The following is an 18,824-nucleotide window of genomic DNA, read 5'->3' as shown; positions in this document are numbered from 1 at the left end:
TATGTCTATTTGCATATTAGCCTTTTATTATATAGGATAGAAGAAACAGTGCTATTAGCATATCATGAGCTCTTAAGAATGAATTTATCCCTAAGCTGGTTTTGCTCAGTGGACAGAGCATTGGACTGCAGACTGGAAGGTCCCAGGTTTGATTCCGGTTAAGGGCACATGCTCGGGTTGAGGACTCAATCCCCAGTAGGGGACGTGCAGGAGGCAGCCAATCAATGATAGTCTCTCATCACTGATGTTTCTATCTCTCTCTCCCTCTCCTTTCCTCTCTGCAATCAATATATATATATATATATATCATTTAAAAATAAATATCCTTCTGGAAAAAAATACCAGTTAAAGCAATGAGACTAGAGCATTGTTTTGCTGTGTTCTGGGTTCTTTTTAATTATATTTTTCAGATTTCAGAGATAATAAAGAATCATAACACTTGGTATATATACAAAGAAACAAGCCCATGCACACACTCTATTTAGGGATAAGAAATAAAGTTTACAAAAGCCGTTTTGCAATGTATCTCTGGTCTCAAAACTGTATACTAATATACACACTAGCCCATAAATTCCACTTTGAAGGGAAAAGATAATGAAACTAAAATTAAAGTATTTTATTTTAAAATGTGATTTGTGTATAAGATTAGTAGAAAATCTGGAAATCGACATGCCAAAACATTTACAACTTTGTTTCTAGAGTGTGGAATTATTGGTCATTTAATTTCATTATTCATATTTTCCTATATTTTTGGAATCTGTTATAACAATCATATATTTATGTTATATTAGAAAAATAATTAAATCTTTAAAAATTTTAGTTGTTTTGAGACATGAAAATTGATTTCCTTTCTCTTCATTTCCTTAAATGCCTTGTTATACAATGCTCAAATATTTACTTACTTGTATGACTACATAATTATACAATGATTTTTGATTCATACAAGATTAAACAAAAAGTATCCAGTGTTTTGACTATTAGACAGAAAATTTTAAAACCACCTTTTTTTAAAAAAAGGTGATGTCCTAATAAAATGAAGATCTACACTTATCTAAGTAATCAGTCAATAGATATGACCTGCATATTCTGGTATTCTGGGTATTTGAATACGTAAAAAAACCTAAATATTTAGTAACAATATTGTTTAGATTGTTGTTTCTAAACCATGAGAATCATATGAAATTCACTCATGATTCTTTTCTCTCCTCTTTACCCATTACAAGACTTGAAAAATTCCTTGACTCTGAACTCAGAAAAATGAGCTAGCTTATGGTATATGGTGAAAACTTCTGAGTTGCTCCTATCCCTATCATTCAGAATGGCAATGGAGTTTAGAGAAATCCAGATGTCACTTGATCAGTTCTAAACCCCCTTCCCAGTAACCTAGTGGTGGCCTATATTGTTGTGGAGCTAAGGTAGTACACAGATTCCAAAACTCAATTCTAAATTTCTGAGAGAGGAGGCAGGGGAGAAAAAAAATATGAAAAAGAGAGGTGGAGAAAGAATTCATGTGATGGATGTTCCTTCTCTCCTTTACGAGTTCTCTTGCTGACAGAAGTTAGATTTGCTTCTATTGGAAGCTAAGTCCCCGCAGGCAATATGATATACCTGAGGGGGAAACATTTCCCTGGAGATTAATTTGCCACAACCATAGTAAGCCAAGTTAGAAAGTTTTAAGGAAAAGGTTCATGAATGTCAAGGCCTGCCTTAGCACAAGGATTGTCTCACCGAACCACTCCCACAGAAGCACTAAACCACAAGCCTGAAACTTCTATCAAAGCTTAATGAGCCACAGGCTGCTTCTGCAGACCAGGGGATTTGAAGTCAAAATGACAGATTCATACCACCTTGTATCACCCATTCCTAAACCCAGGCCAGATACTTACAAATGATTTCTCAGGATTGTCATCAATAATTAATACAAAGGAGACTCTACAAAGAAGCATCATGATCATATGGAAGCAAATAAGTCATTCATGGGCTTGGATCCTACGACCTGCCACAGACTAGATGAGGTATTGTTATCACTTATGTCCACATGGTTTTTCAGAATCATTCAATTGTTTTATAAAAATAGTAACTTTCAGTAAGTTAAAGGTAGGTGGGATTTTCCTGCCCATTCCAATGTTACTATTAGGTGGCATGTTTCAATGAAAAAAGTCACAGACTAAATTCTATGAGGCATAAAGTATTTATCACTAAGCAGACAATAAAGCAGCCATTCAACTTATTATGTAAGCTCAACCAAGCCCAGTTCTCTGAACGTTAGCTGATATGACAGCACATTGCAGAAACATTTTCCCAAGACAGCTGTAAAAATAAACTAATGGCAGAATTAGCTCCAAGGAGTCCTACATGGCTAAAAGCAAGGGGAAGGAGACCTAAACCCTGAGTGTCATTTTGAGTGGTCGATAGTACTGAGCTCACTGTATTTTCATACCCTACTGATTGAATGCAAGGCCAGTGATGCCTGCCCAGTATAAGCAGACAATCTACCTATTTTCAAAATGACACCTTCACCATTGAAAATTATGTCTAGCATTTTATGCTCCTCAATAACCATTTAATGTTTGGGGAATCAAAATTTAAAACAAAACAAAACAAAAATAGCTATAGGTTTGGAGCAGCCTATCCTAGTGTGTGAACATACGGTTTTTTATTGTTATTGTTTGTGTTTGTGATTGTTGCTCTTTTTCAGAATGCTAACTAATCGAGCATTTTTTTAAATGTTAACTAACTACCTGGAATGTGTATTTCTGATGAGAATACTGAAAATGTTAATAAAATGCTACTCTAGTGTAAACTGAAATAAACATATATGCCATACTGTCTATGTCAAGGCATTTTAAAATACATTAGACCATAAAACAATTACCTTGGGTTACAAACTCTTTGACTATCAATTACTTTATCTTTAAATCTAACATTTTAAAATATCCAGTGGAAGTAGAGACCATACATATATCTTAAATAGAAACTCGCCTTTCTGCTTTTTGTGTTGGGAAATATCTGACATGTTTCCAAACACATAAAATAGATTCTGTGGAAGGAATGCTTTATCGCTTACTAAGTACCCACTCGGTGACAATCTTTATCACAAACCAGCAATGTAGGCCTTGTTATTCCCCTTGTTCCCTCTGAAGAGCCCTACCATGTGCATCATGTCTGTCCTGATCTGTGTCGCAGCATCTATGCTTTAAGGTTCATCATTGTTCCGTTTTGCAGGGAAGAGCTGGCTTTGGAAGTTTCATTCTGCAACTGCAGTGACTAAGGTGATTATTGCCTCCAATCCTTTGTAGCAAGAGGCAAGGACTGCAGAAGTCATTATGAGCCAAGAGGAATATAATTAGGAGGTAAGCATCAGTGTGTGTGTGTGTGTGTGTGTGTGTGTGTGTGTGTGTGTTTATTGTTAATACAACTTAGCACAATTAGATAATATTCTAGAGCACAATTCAGGCCAGGATTCCCACCTCTCTCGAAATATAGTAAATGACTTGCAAATTGTCCTGTGTTTTTGTTTCTTCTTTTATTTTTTTAACCATTTGGGGAATGCTGAGCTGCAATGTTAGTGGAATTTAGAAAAGTTTAAAGGGCTAAGACGTCACTCAATTCTTTAATATTATCTTTAATAAGTAAGATGTAGTTTAAAAAGTCAAAAAATGAAAAAAACTTAAAAGACCTTTAAGAGTGGACATTTCTCCTCAAATTCTAAGTAATGACTGGGACCCTGAGAGAGAAAAATTCAATATTGGTCAATTAACTAATGGACTAATTAATTCCATATCCTGAAAAAAATCAGAAACTTTTATTTTCAGATATCTACTAAGTTAGATTTTATACTAAAAGACCTATTTATGCTATTGAATATTATGTACTTACTTGAAATTGCAGGAAGACTAAATAAATCAAGGGAGACCGGGAAACATATACAATGTTTTCATGACAAGAAGTATCTCACACTTTTTCCAAGATAATTCCACTTCTTCTCATCCTCTGTACTGCATAGGAGCAGAGAGAAAAAAATCAAGGATATACAACTGGATTTGGCTTCACAGACACACCATCTGTGTTTCTCTGTTCTTTCCAATTTTGGCAGCATCATGAGGCCCAGCTTCTTGGATCTGTGCTGCCAGAGCAAATTGTGCAGGTGTGGGCTCCCTGCACGCACACACTTCCTTACCCTTAGCTGCTTCTTACAGGAAAGAACCCACTGCAAGTTGTCATCCAAGTGCTGCCCTCCTCAGGCTTGAAAATATGGGGACTACTGTATGCCTTATGTCATCGTTTCCCCCAATGTCAATAGGTGTATATTGACAAGGAAATCAATCAGTGATTGCGGACTGTAATGACTTCTCTATCATTGACTGTCATGCCGCACCGAGGGATTCTGATTCCTCACAGTAAATATGAAAACCCACTGATAACTCCCCAGCAGTTCATTACCTATGTCTGACCCTTACATGATGTCAGAGAAACAACAGCCCAAAGAGTGCATCTGTGCTCTCACGGGGAGGTCACCTCAGCTTAGAATGGAAGTCAGCTTTGAACTTGACATTTTATTGAAGTATTTCTTCTGATGATTCATTGGAATATAAAGCGCCATTGAAAAGAAAGGTATAACACAGCAGGCTTTTTTTCTTTTCTCCCTCTATCTGCCTCTTCGGAAAAGTCACCATTTGCATAGCCCAGCTCCTTCACTGTTTGCTTTTGCTACTGTTTTTATTGAGGTGGCCCCAGACCAGGCCTCGGGACTTGAGCCGGGAGTCAGGAAACTGTAGTTCCTGTCCTGGCTCTGCCCTGGACTCTTAGCAACTTGCTCATATTTCACCGCACAACTTGCACCTCTAGATGATGAAAATGCCCCCGTCTCCCAGAAAAGTTAGCAAAATTCATGAGAGGTCGTTGATGTCCTCTTCAGAGAGATCAGGTCTGTACTAAAAAGATAAAATGTATCTCATTTGGAAAGAATCAGAAGAAAGCAATGGATTTGAACTTGGAAAATGTATTAAAAGGCAGAGACGGCGACAGAGAAGCAGGAGACCTTTACCGCTGGCAGCGGGAAAGAGGGAAAAGGCACACACACATTCCCCAATGAAACAAAGAATTGCTTGAAGTGCTTTAATACAATGCCTCTAGGGTCTGTCTCATATTTCACTTGCATAATAAACTATAAAACATTTACATTAAAAGTAATGCCAGGTTATTGTTGTTGTCGTGTGTGTTTTTTCCTTCTCCCCCCATCCTACTCAAAATAAAACATCAGCATTCATTTGCAGACCTGTATTTCATCACACTTCCAATATTTATTTGATCCTTTTCTTTAAAAAAGATAATATAAGCTCCCACTCAGGGATCGCTTTCACATTTAAGCCTCTAATTCTATTACAAAGAAGAAACTTTTCCTCCTCTGTCAGTTTTTTTTTCAAATGGGGCTCATTAGATTTTATTTACTGTGCTAGTTTACTTATTTCCTGGAATCTGATTTTATAATTCCTGTCCTTTCTGGACGTCGTGAAAATGCAACTTTTGACCTTCCTTTCCCAAAGCTTTTCTAAGATGGGGAGCCAACCACGTGTGACGGGTGGTTTCGATGGCAGTGACTCTCAGAAGCTTGCACACAGGGTGGTCAAGGTAAATATGGAAATTTAATTCATTTCTAGGATTCAAATATGTCAAGTTACGGGTATGGGACTATGTTTGCAGGGGGTGAGGGGGTTCAGTTAGTATAATTCCATTCTGTTATTTGGAAAGAATGTAGTACGAAACTGTGTTTTTGACCCAGACTATGTTGCCCTAAAAAAATAAAATACTAAGCAAGTTTCCCATTAAATTTAACTCTCTAAGATGCCCTGGCAAACAAAACAGACTTCAAAGCAAACGACTCCAGCTTTCCCCCAACTTTGCCAACTCACTTTACAGGCAGGCGGGTACTTTGAACTTTTAATTTCATTTAAAAAGCTTAATTGGGAGTATCAAAACCATTCCTGATTTAACATCACCAGCCTATAAATTGCAGCTGAATATTGTGATTAGCTCACAAAAAATCATGAAGCATCGCTCTTTGAAGTCTGATTGTTAATCCTCCTCAATCAGTAAGACTTGAAAGGGGCACACACTGGGTCCCCTGCTCACCTCTGCCTCCCTGGCCCGGTTCTTAGCACAGCTTCCTACACAGGTAAGGCTAGAGGGCACTTCCTTGTATCCTTCTGTGAAGGAGTGCACATCCATGTTTTAGTAGTAAAACTGCAACATAGGTTTGCTACCTGAAAATCACACAAGTAAACCACAAACGTATGTTCTTAGAAATGAGTGTGCTCCCTCGCTATCCATTTATCTGTGTCCAGCTCCTTAACTTGCATATATTATCGATCCTGCCTCTGAAATATAAACATTTTTACTTGACTTGAGATTCCATAAGTCATGACTAAAAACAAAACAAAAATCAAACAAAAACGTTATTACTGCTACACTTGGATACTGTGCTCTTACTCTTCTCTTACGTGCCGTCCCCCTCACTCCCAAAGGAGCGCACACAGACTAACAAAAACTGGACTCTGCTTCTCTGTTATTATTGCCTTTGTCCATCCTGAAGATTCTGCTAGCATTTAAAGTATCTGATTATTCAACCAGATCACTGATTTGGTAGAGTTAATAATTCAAAGATGGAAGAGTGATGAAAATTATGCATTGCAAGCATGGAATATCCAGGGGCTCTCTACTAAAGAATGTGGATTTCATTTTTCAGAGAGATTTTTAAGAGAAACTTAAACCTGAGTATAAACTCACTGGCAGTTAGGATAACCGTTCACATGCCTGATCGAGACACTTTATAAAAATGATCTGTCCAAGAGAGTTTAGGTGAAATCTTGTCTGGACGTTGTGGAATGAACAGCAAAATCTCTTAAAGTCCCACGGAGTCCTTTGATTCTACATTAAGCAGGCCCTAGACCACACACAGGCACTTTTTATAACATCGCTTCTTTGAATATTTGTTTTCTTTATAGAACAGATGGGAAGACAGAAGAAAAAGTCCTATTTATCATAACAGTCTTATAAATGAAAATCATTTTACAATAAAGATACAATTACTACAATAAAAGATAAAATATTCATATTTATCAACTTGACATTGAATTCAATCCAAAAGTAAAGAATAAAGAATAAGAAAGTTTTAAGGTTTCTGCCTCATTTTTTTGTTTTGTTAGAATATTTATCTTCTAAGCCCCGACAGCAGGAGAGAACACTTTTCTTCCTCCGGTCAGGGTAGTGCAAGTATGTTCCTCATGTTTAGTCTGTACCATTGCAGATTTTATGGTCTGGTTTTGACTCACAAGGATAATTCCAAATAAGGAGTCATGAGAATTTATAAGCTCAGTACTGTGGAACAAACACGTGTTCCATCCAGGCAAAGGAAACAAAGCAGGGAATTTCCTTAAAATGATGAATTCATGGCTGTGCTATTTCTGTGGTCCAGAAATGATCTGTAAATAAGTGTAGGAATGAGTATAATGAGTTCCTTTCTACATCTTTGTAAGGATGAAGAAGCGATGATGTCTTACTGAGAGCCTTCTTCAGCAATGTGGCGCATTTTGAGAAGGGCTTTCCTCAGCACACGGCTTATGAGAAATTCACTCCTGTATTCTAGGGCAAGGATAGACCATACTTCTATTATGACAAACCGAAACTTTTTTTTTAATACAAGCAGCATTTTTGTTAACCAAAATCATTACAAAGACTACAATGAAGGGAAGTAAGCTTAACCTAGATGGTGCCACACTCTCTTCAGAAAATTTTATGCAGAAATATTCACGTTGATTTTCTTCCCCCAGGACAATCTCACTGTACTTCAATTACCCAAGGTTACAATAAGTAAAAATCTCCTTTTTATCCTGATGTTTCTATGCTACCTGTGAGTCACTAGTCTCTCAGTAACTGAAGTCATCTGAGAGTGATTGATTTAACAAGATATAAACTATATTAGCATTAACTAATGAGTATATAAAAATAATTATAATTGTTATTAATAAAAATAACCAAGAATATAATTGATTGAACCCCTATTATGGTGCAGGTATTTTGCTAGGTACTTTATCAACATTATTGCATTCAAGTCAAAATCTAAGCATGCAAGATAGAAGTTAACTGTCTGCATCTGACCTTGATCAAACTTTGTTCCCTGGTTTCTATTATTCTATCTTTTTAATCCTCTTTTTCTCTTCATAGCCAACTTTGTTAACATAATCATTTTACTATTGCCTTTCTTTCCTTTCCTCATTTTCACTCCTTAGCCCAGTTTAGTTTTGTTTCTACCACCAATACTCCACTGAAATTTTTCTGGCTGATGTTACCAATAACTTACTGGTTGATGGTCTAATGACTGCTTCTCACACCTTGTCTAACTAAGCTTACCTCCCGCATTTGGCATGCTGTCCACTTTCTGTTCATCCACCTCCTTCCCTGTTCATGAGCTCCTTCCTTAAACTCCAAAACAGCACCCTCTCCTGTTATTTCCTCTATGTCTTAAACTCAGTCTACTCTTTCGTCTTCATTTTAGACTCTCTCCCTCAAACTCTTTTACAAACTCTTCCTCAGTGATTTCACCCACTTGTTTCAACTACCAAACTGACAATATCTAAATCTTTATTTCTAGTCTAGTCTTTCCTCTCTAGCTCTATATCCACATTTGAAAAGGCCTTCTTGATTTGGCCACTTATTTTTCCATAACCACCTCAAATTTAACTTATTTCAATAGAATGCATTATTACTACTTTCTTCCTAACCCATCCATCCTGAGTTCCCTACCTCAATGAATGAGTTCAAACATGATCTGGATGTGCAACCTACAATCTGTTTCATTGAGATAAATTTTCCAGAAAAAGAAAACAAGAATGTGGTCTCAGCTATAGAAACAAAAACATATGCCACACATTTTGGGGAATAGTCACAGATCAAGATTTTGTCTCTCAAGATACCTGAATTTGTGGGCCAAAAAAAAAAAAAAAAGAAATCAGCTCTACACCCGAAAGATGAATTTTCAGAATAGCCAGCATCTAAAAACCCAATAAGGAAAAAGAAGTCTTTAGTCAGTTGGCATCAAAGAGAATCACATATATTGGAAAACCAGAATCAAAACTGAGAGCAAACTAGTAAATACTTTGATTAAGAAAAGACTTTAACACGTATTTTGATTAGGTAGTGTGTTTGTATGTACAGTGTAATTAGTTTGTGTTTCAATGGAGAAATTGTTTTATGAATGATGTTTTCAGATAGCCCCGAAATAAATGTAGCACTCTCATACTGTTAAGAATAAAATATCTCTGTTCTCCGTTGCCATAGCAGCCTTAACTCAGCTGGCTTTTGCTTTTTATTAGCCACCTGCTTTGAACCTCATCTGTCAATAACAGCGTTGAAGTGATATTGTGTTGAGAGCTCCAGCTTTGCACAGGACTGCCTTGGTACATACACAACACATGTATGGGCTATATAAATATATACAAAATACTTCACCTTTTCTGTGTCTTTTTTCAGAAATTAGCAGTTGAAACGTGTGACAGTATTTCAAGTCAAATTAAATTTGTGAATCATTTATGCCAATTCCATTACTTTGTAGAACACAACACAACCATTTAAGTTGCAAAAATACATTTAGGGTTCTTTCTCAATTGAAATAATAACAATAAAAATGATAATAAGGGCAAGAGCTCAGAGAGAGTTTACTATGTAACAACCCCTCTTAACTCTTTACAAGCATGCATTCATTTAAAATTTATTCATTGACATTGAAATCTATGGTGGTTGTTACTATTATCATCTCCAGATGAGGAAATTGAATGATAGAGTATTTACGCAACTTCCCCAAAGTCACACAGTGGCAGGGCCGGGATTCAGCACCAGGCAGCCTGGCTTCCGAATGCATGTTTTAAATACTACACTCTACTGGTTCTCAAGCTTTAAGTGGAATGTCTATTCTGGAGTGTGAAAGCTACTTTTCATTTTTATGGAGCCTATCCACATTCACATAATGAAGAGAACAAGAATGGATTGAAAGTTTATGATAAATGGTTGTTATTTTACTGTCAGTGAACCAAATTCCAATTCCAACACTAGAAGCCACTGGCCTGTTTCTAATAAAAACAGATTTCAAAATAAAGCATAAATCACCCAAAACTCTTATAAAGCACTTCATTAACATCAGCATCTAAAGGAATATAGCCTCTATATTTGCAAGAGACAATAAAAGAAATAAAATATATACCCAGATCGCCTTGGCGTAAAATTCTAAAACCTGATAAAATGTCTATGGTGACAAATAATCTCTGGGAAATTGAAAAGCAATTATTACCTTCTCCGTTGGCAGGCAGGAAAATGGAGGTACTGTTAAATGGTGCACAAAAGAGATTAGTATGTTTATTGAGACTATTCTAAATTGAATAGAAAGGTAACACACTTTTTCTGTATGAGCATTCAAACAGTTCTTTGAGGAAAATTGAAAAGCTGTAGTTTGTGTAGCTGGAATAAAGGAATAAATCTTGCGATAGTTAGTGCTGTTTACCCAAACACATGGTAAAGTTGCACTGCTTACTTTTTTCTTTCTTTTTTTTAACATTTGTATTGATTTCAGAGAGGAAGGGAGAGGGCGAGAGAGAGAGAAACATCAATGATGGGAGAGAATCCTTGATAGGCTGCTCCTGCATGCTCTCCACAGGGGATCTAGGCCGAAACCTGGGCATGTGCCTTGACCGGAAATTGAGTCCTGACCTCCTGGTTCATAGGTCGACACTCAGCTACTGAGCCATGCTGGCCGGGCTGCACTGCTTATTTTGTTATTTGGGAGATTATGTGCCATGTGTCACTTCTGGGGACAGGTAAGAGCCCCTTCCTTTCTCTGCTACACTGACCCCAGATGACACCTCAGAGCCTGTTCGCCAGGCTGAGGCCCCCTGTGACATGATGGTAGAGCACGGTGGTCAACCAGTACCTCATGAATGAGAAATACATTTTAGTTGTTTTCATCTTCTAGGAGTTAGGATTTTACAGTTGGTGATGTTACTTCATCACGCCTAACCATTCTAACAAACATAAATTTACCTCCATAAAATCAAGTTAGAAAGGGGGGAAAAAGTATTTCTTTATTTTCTTTAATTGAACCATAATCTAGAAATTAAGTTGTAGCCTCCTTTTATTGGGTTGGCAGTGAACTTAATGTTATTCTATATTGAAGTCCATTCCCATGACATACATTTTACTAATATTCTGATTCTTTATATAGCACTATACTTACATCTATTGATTCAGGGAACCCCCTTTGGTTTTTCTTCCAGACGATTATTCCTGGAAAAGAAAACCAGGCCCATCTGACACTTGGACAGAGAAGACTTGATGGCTTTCGGGAATCCTGCTTCTTGTACAATAATCTTGTTGAATGGTGGGAACCCTTCTTCTCCTTCTTCACTTTACATCCTATCATTTTTCATGTTTAATGCCCAGAACAGATAAGAATCCAAGTGTTATGGGACCTGGACTTATACAGTTTGAAAACATCTCTTTGAGAAAGAAAGCAATAATACATATAATTTCTTAACTTGATCCGGGTTGTAATTACCAGGATACATGTATCAATACTAAATCACTTAAAATTTTACTACGTGAATGTTATACAGCAATAGGAAGTTCAGAGGGGAGCATGGTTTAGAAATTAAGCTCAGGACTTTGAAAGACTTTCCTGCGCTTGAAGGTCCCAGAGGGTAAGTTTCATGATCTTCAAGGTAAAGCAGTACCTCTGACCTTGAAGTACCTCGTGACCTCTGTGGCCCTCCCAGTCTGAGTAAATCCCTTCTCTCTTATTCCAGGATAATCCTTGCCAGGAGCAGGAAAATTCAATTTTTAAAAAGCCAGAAAGGGTTTGTCTTTAATTTCCCCTGAAGCAAGGGAGTATGTAGTCCATCTATTGGGAATGGGGGAAAATGATTATACAAAGAACTGTCAGAATTAATGTCTCCATAAATTATCCAGCCTCATAGAGATGTGAAGGGAAAGCTACATGTATCTTGTAGAATTGCGTTTCAATTGATCTTGGACCTTACTCACTTGAATATTACATTTTTCTCCAAATAAAGGATTAGAAGACTCTCACCTAGCATGCATGTGAACACTGGCACACATCCTGGTAAGTCTACAGGAGAAATGGAGAAAAATACAGGGCTATTCCAATTGCATACTTACTTCTCTTACAGTGTTTAAGGGTAAACATAATACAAATAAGGGTAGCCCATTAGACAAATATATTTTCTTTCTTAATTTTACAAAATCATGAAGAGAACATCTTTAAACATAAAAGTTAGAGGTCCAATAGAAAATAAAATATTTGTATTGTTAACTAGGATATGATAATCATTGAGGGTTATCAATCAATCCCTCTATTGTTTTATTTTTTAAGTGTCTATAAATGATGCAACCTGCTTTTTTCCTGCACCTCACTTTCCCAGAAGAACAGAACTATGAGTTACACTTTTTATGTAAAATTCTCTAAAGGGGAGTAGAAAAGCAAGTTTTCCAAAGTCTCCCAGCACGGGTATCTAATATTAGTTAATAAATTACAAATTATTGAAATGGCTCTGCCATAAAAATCAGTGATCTTAGTGACTTGGTCAGTTATGTTGATTCTTAACTTGTGTTCTATTTATTTAATGTACCTCTGGCAAACCTTCTTATTGCAAAAGAATTCTGTATTTGGCTAATGAATCTGATTTTATTACCACAGGCTTCCTATCTTACATGAAATAGCTTATAGCCGTGAAACAACTTTTACTTCCAACACAAGTAACTGGTTCTATTTTATCCTGACAATAAGGATGCCATGCAGCACTGCATATCCTCACACGTGAACAGGTTTTCCGCATACAAATAATTGCTAGCTGAAATTGTTCAAGAAATTAAATTTCATGGACAACACTAAAATTTAAAGTAGGAAGTTGATAATGCCTAAGTATGGGCTGGTGGATTAGTCATAGAAAAGCCTTCTTTAAAAAATCTACTTTTTAAAATTTCTTTGAATTTTAATAAAACACTTGAATGCAGACAATAATTTTTCACATATGATTTGTATAACTAGTGGTTTTAAAAATACATAAATTAATACTAAAATTACAGGTTGACTTCTTTTACCATGTTGTTATTTAATGAGTAAGACATTAGTAGTCTCAAATAGTATCATTAGAATCACTAATAGTATCATTAGTATCATTAGAAGCTTTCCATACATATACGTATACGTGTACGTATATGTGTACATATACATGAATATATCTATGTCTCAAGTGCACTAGCAAAAAGCATTGCTTCAGTTTCGAGTACCATATTATTTGAGAAAGTGAAAGCTGCTTTGCAGGTTGGCTAGACGTTATGAACCTCCTCTCTCTCCAATTCCCTAGCAAAACAGTAAAAGAACACTAAACAAAAACACCTGGTCAGCCTACATGACTTCACTAGTTCGCTAGGAATGTTCAAAGCTCTTTGTAACTGTTTTTGCTGCCCTACTTGTAATTAAACCACGTAAAACTACTTCCTGAGTGAATTGCTCACCTATGAAAGTTAATTAACTATTTCAATGCATTGGGGTATCATTAGGGCACCGTTACTTTATTGCATAACAACCATAACTTTAGAATTTGTGTAAGCTGAACTATGAAAATAAACGCAGACCCAGGGGCCCAGAACTTTGTTGTAAGCAAGTAGGAATTTCAGTGTAAATAAAACAAAATGAAACATATTTTGAGCCTACTAATAATGCTACCACATATATTATTTCAATATGCAATATCCATATATATGTCATTAAAAGTTTAGAAAGATGACAAACTTAAAAATTTTATATGGTAATATAGAACCTTTTTTCTCCACATACACATTTTTTCCTAAATAAGATGTTAATATGACTAGGAGATCTAGAGAGAAAATGTAGGTAGTAAAGAAAACATAACCATACTTCTTTTCTCTTAAGTTTCACACTTGAAAAATAAATTAGAGTTTGATCCTTTTTCTCTGGTGTAGGCCAACAATGTTTTACAGATGAATTTCACAATAGAAGTCTTCATAACCTCCATGACTCTAAGGCTTCAAAACTACAAAGAGCATTTTGTAAACTTCAAAATTGTTAGTAAAAACAGAAATGTCATTAATAGCCAATGCATTCCACTTTCATTACATTTATAGTCTATCATCTTATAATATCCAATTACTTAAGTCTATAGGGTTGTGTGTGGTTTAAAGACATAAGAATAGGAAATGATGTGAACACAGATGTACACTTAGCTTGTTTTCTGTGTATGTTTCAGTCCTCACCTGAAGATATATTTTTATTGATTTTAAGGTGAGAAGAAGTGAGTGAGAGAGAGAGAGGAGAAAGAGGAGAGAGAGGGAGGGAGAGAGGGAGAGAGAGAGAGAGAGAGAGAGAGAGAGAGAGAGAGATCTATTGGTTGCCTCCACTACACACCCAGACTGGGGGATGAAACCCAAAACATTTTGGTATATGGAACTACACTCCAACCCACTGGGCCACCTGGTCAGGGCACATACTCAATTCTAACTCTAAAGTTGATGTTCTTTTCTTAAGGTTCCATAGATTGTGCTATCATTTTTGTGTTAAGCAGACAAAATGTAAGTAATAAAGAGGGCTATATACACATAAATCATCATTGTTATTTCATATCAGATTAATCTTTCAACATCACTTTTATGATACCATTTTAAAACTCCAGTAAATAACTGTTTTCATCTTTTCTGCCACATCAGATCTAAATGAAGGAACCCACATAACCTGGCTGAATCTCATAAATCCAACCTTATGCTCTACTAATCCCAAGTGCTTCTCTAGTTATAGTGGTGTCATCCCTCTTCCATTGATAAATCCTGCTCATATAATCTGTGATGAAAATGGGGCACTGTTCAGAGTGAGAAGGGAAGGTACTAAATATTATAACAAATAGCCATATTCAGGTTTCTCCTACACAAAATGAAATGTGTGGTCAAGTCTAGCGCTCCATGTCCTCTCAGTGCCTTAGAATATTTTCCTTCTGTTAGTCACATCTGACATGTATCCTCTCAGACCTGGCCCAGACCCTGCCTTTTCCAGAGATCTTTTGTCACCTAGTTTATCTTTTCTCTGAACCACATCAGCATCCAAACTACCAACATACGGTTCAAGTGTATTCATGTCACTCCTTGGTCAAGACTGTGAGCATTTTTATGGAAAATAGGGGTTAGTCTTTTTTTTTTTTTTTTTTTTTTTTTTTAGTCTTGAAGAAACCTATCCAGTGCAGGGCAAGTAAGGGATATTCTGTGAATACCTGTGGAATTAATTGAATTAGCCCTTCAACCTCTAAGTCTTCACTTAGCTGGGAGAAGATTAACTGTAATAAACTCATAATAATTTAAGTTTATTAAATTAAGTAATATTTTAGCTGATTCCATCCCAACATGCCTTTAAACAAGAAACAAATGGAGCACAGAATACATAGATTTTAATAAGATAAAATGAAGGGTCAGAGCACGGGTGCCGCCTGGGAGGACTGAGCTGGTGTGAAGAACCTCTTTGGCTGGCTCCAGGCAAGATGTCTCACTTTCTGGAGAAAAAAAGAAAAAGTCATAGGGAAAAAAAAGGCCAAGAATGAGCTAAAAACAAATTCTTCTTATTTCAGAGTTTGTTTTTAGGGCTGGCATTGGCTGAACTTTTTCTACCCAGCCCCAGTAGTTTCTTAACTTACTACCCAGAGGCTATTTGGAAGTTTGCTGCCTTTTCTCGGGCCTTCACGCCCAGGTTGTGGCATGAGGCTGCACTGAGAATACTTCTAGTGCATTTTCATAAACTATAAACAAAAATGTGAGTGTTAATGATATTTTATTGCTCACAGAAGATGCAGATCAAGCTTCCAAGAATTCTGGCAGGAAGACTGTAGCTGTCGGGTAACACCCTGCCTCCAGAACTTGAGACCAACTGTTACCAGGCACAAGCATTCATCCCCCTAAGACCATGCTTTCCTCAGCAGATTTCAACTGAGTTAATGTGATCCAAACTCAGTTTAAAAGCTAGTAGATCAAGGTTTGGTGTTAATATCTGTACTGATAAAAATACTACAGCTGGATTCCCTAGGCTCAGATTAGCAAACTTCCTCAAGTACCCCCGCCCTCACCCCCCAATTTATAGAACTGCACTTAATTTGAAAAATTCTACATTGTCTCATGATACTTATTTTCTGTGAGAAATTTCAGGATAATTTAACTTCACTGAGGACAGGAAATGTAATGAAATCCTTTTCTATCAACTGCAATATTATTGGCCAGGTATATCTGTGTAGATGAGGTAATTCTCTGAGCAATCTATAACATTGAATAGATGCTAAAGACTAGTCTTCAAATTTAAAAAATGTAGATTTATCTATTTATCTGTATATATATATACATATATATATATACACATACAGATATATATATATCATGGTTTTTCTTATTATTGGTTAACAGAAATAAATAAGGATTTAGCTTCTTACATTTAGCTAACTGGCCATTCATTAAGAATCAAATTAATAGGCAAAATATCAAAACTATTGATTTTGTGATAAAACAAGGAAGAATATATATATATGTGTATATATATATATACACACATATATATATATTCTCCCTTGTTATACACACACACACACACACACATGCATGCACACACACACACAGTGGGGCCTTGACTTACGAGTTTAATTCATTCCGAGACCGAGCTCGTTAAGGAGCTCATTAACTCAAATTACTCTATCAACTCAATGCAAAAAATCGGCCGAGAGACAGCTGGTATTTCAAAAAACTAGTTAGTCGGTATACTCGTAAGTCAAGGCCCCACTGTGTGTGTGTGTGTATGTATGTATGTATATATATACACACACACATATATATCTTACCTAATAACAGACAAACATGGTAATTGACCATACCTTTGCTACGCCTCCCATTGGCTAACCAGCAAGATATGCAAATTAACTGCCAACCAAGATGGCGGCTGGCAGCCACGGAGCTGGAATGAGCAGGAGACTTGCTTGCTCCAGTGATGGAGGAAGCCAAGGTTCCCCGCCTGCTGTGGCCTGCTCTAAGCTACACTCAAAGCAACAAAGTTTCAATTATAGAAAATAAATAAACCCCAGATACCTGCTTTCAGCCGGTCATGGCCACAGAGCTAGAGCACAGGAGGCTTTCCCTCCCACCTGCCCTGGCCAGCTCTGAGCTCCACTCAGGCAACAAAGTTTCAATTATAGAAGGTAAATAAACCCCAGATACCTGCTTTCAGCCAGCCGTGGCCAAGGAGCTGGAACCTTGGGTTGCCCCTGGCGATGGAGGAAGCCAAGCCCTGGCCGGCTCTGAGCTCCACACCAGGCTACAAAGTTTCCCCGAGTGCACAAATTTTTGTGCACCGGGCCTCTGGTAGATAATAAAAGGCTAATATGCAAATCAACTGAACAGCTGAATGACCAGTCGTGATGCGCACTGACCACCAGGGGCAAGACGTTCAATGCAGGAGCTGCCCGCTGGTGGTCAGTACACTTTCATAGGGGGAGCTCTGCTCAGCCACAAGCCAGGCTGATGGCTGCCAGTACACTGGTGGTGGTGGGAGCCTCTCCCGCCTCCTCAGCAGCGCTAAGGATGTCAGATTGCAGCTTAGGCCTGCTCTCCACTGGCAAATGGACATCCTCTGAGGGCTCCTGGGCTGCCAGAAGGATGTCTGATTGCCAGCTTAGGCCCTATCTCCCAGAGAGAGAGCCTAAACCAGCAGGTGGTCATCCTCCGAGGGGTTCCAGACTGTGAGAGGGCACAGGCCGGGCTGAGGGTCACCCCCCACCCCCCCGTGCACAAATTTTTGTGCACCGGGCTCCTAGTATATATATAAAAGTCTAAGTGAACATTACAGGGGAACGACTGGAACAACCAGTCACTATGATTCACACTTACCACCAGGGGGCAGATGATCAAAGCAGGAGCTGCCCCATGGCAGTCAGTGTGCTCCCACAGTGGGAGTGCTGCTCAGCTGACCGAGGGGCACCAGACACAGGGCTCACGGCTGGAGAGTGCCTCTGCAGTGGCGTGAGACTCTCCCGATCGGGACTGAGTGGGTGTGAGTGAGCCCACGACAGGTGCAACAGGGCCTGGATGAGCAGAAGTGGCAGGCAGGAGTGGCAGGCAGCATTGGACTGCTGGTTTTGGTCCAATCCCCACAGGCCACGTCAAGGGGCCTTACCGGTGCAAGGATCAGTGCACTGGGCCTCTAGTAAATTTATATTTATCTTGCTCTTACAATTCAGAGAAAAATGAATTTCTCTCTCCACAGACATTGCAAAATATTAGTAACCTCCTAGCCCATATATTTCTTAAAATAATGATAAGGAACTTACGCTGCTTTGCACATGTGCCTATATTTGTATTTTAATCATGCTCTGTATTAACAGTGAGATTGAACATTTTCATTTGTCAAGACATGCCTGTCTTTCTGATGTTATGAGTTAGCAACACTCAGGTTACTGTGTTGAAGAATCCTGTTAGCACATAAAATTGCAAGGCATCAACATCTTGCCGTTCCTTATCTCCAAGGCAAAGACCTGACATTTCAGGAGGGAAATGTTATCGGCACTTCTTATCTTTGACTTCATTCAGCCAGCTGTGGAAGCTGCTTTTCCAAGGGGAAGGAAACGTACATGAAATGCATGGACTGGGGCTCTAATTTGGGGGTCATCAACTCTCAATATGGCTTGTAGCATGAATAATTTAGCTCTAATCTGTTTTAAAAGCTG

This window comes from Myotis davidii, unplaced genomic scaffold (genome assembly GCF_000327345.1).
Source record: "Myotis davidii unplaced genomic scaffold, ASM32734v1 scaffold392, whole genome shotgun sequence".
Taxonomy (NCBI): domain Eukaryota; kingdom Metazoa; phylum Chordata; class Mammalia; order Chiroptera; family Vespertilionidae; genus Myotis; species Myotis davidii.
This window is presented reverse-complemented; position numbering follows the sequence as displayed.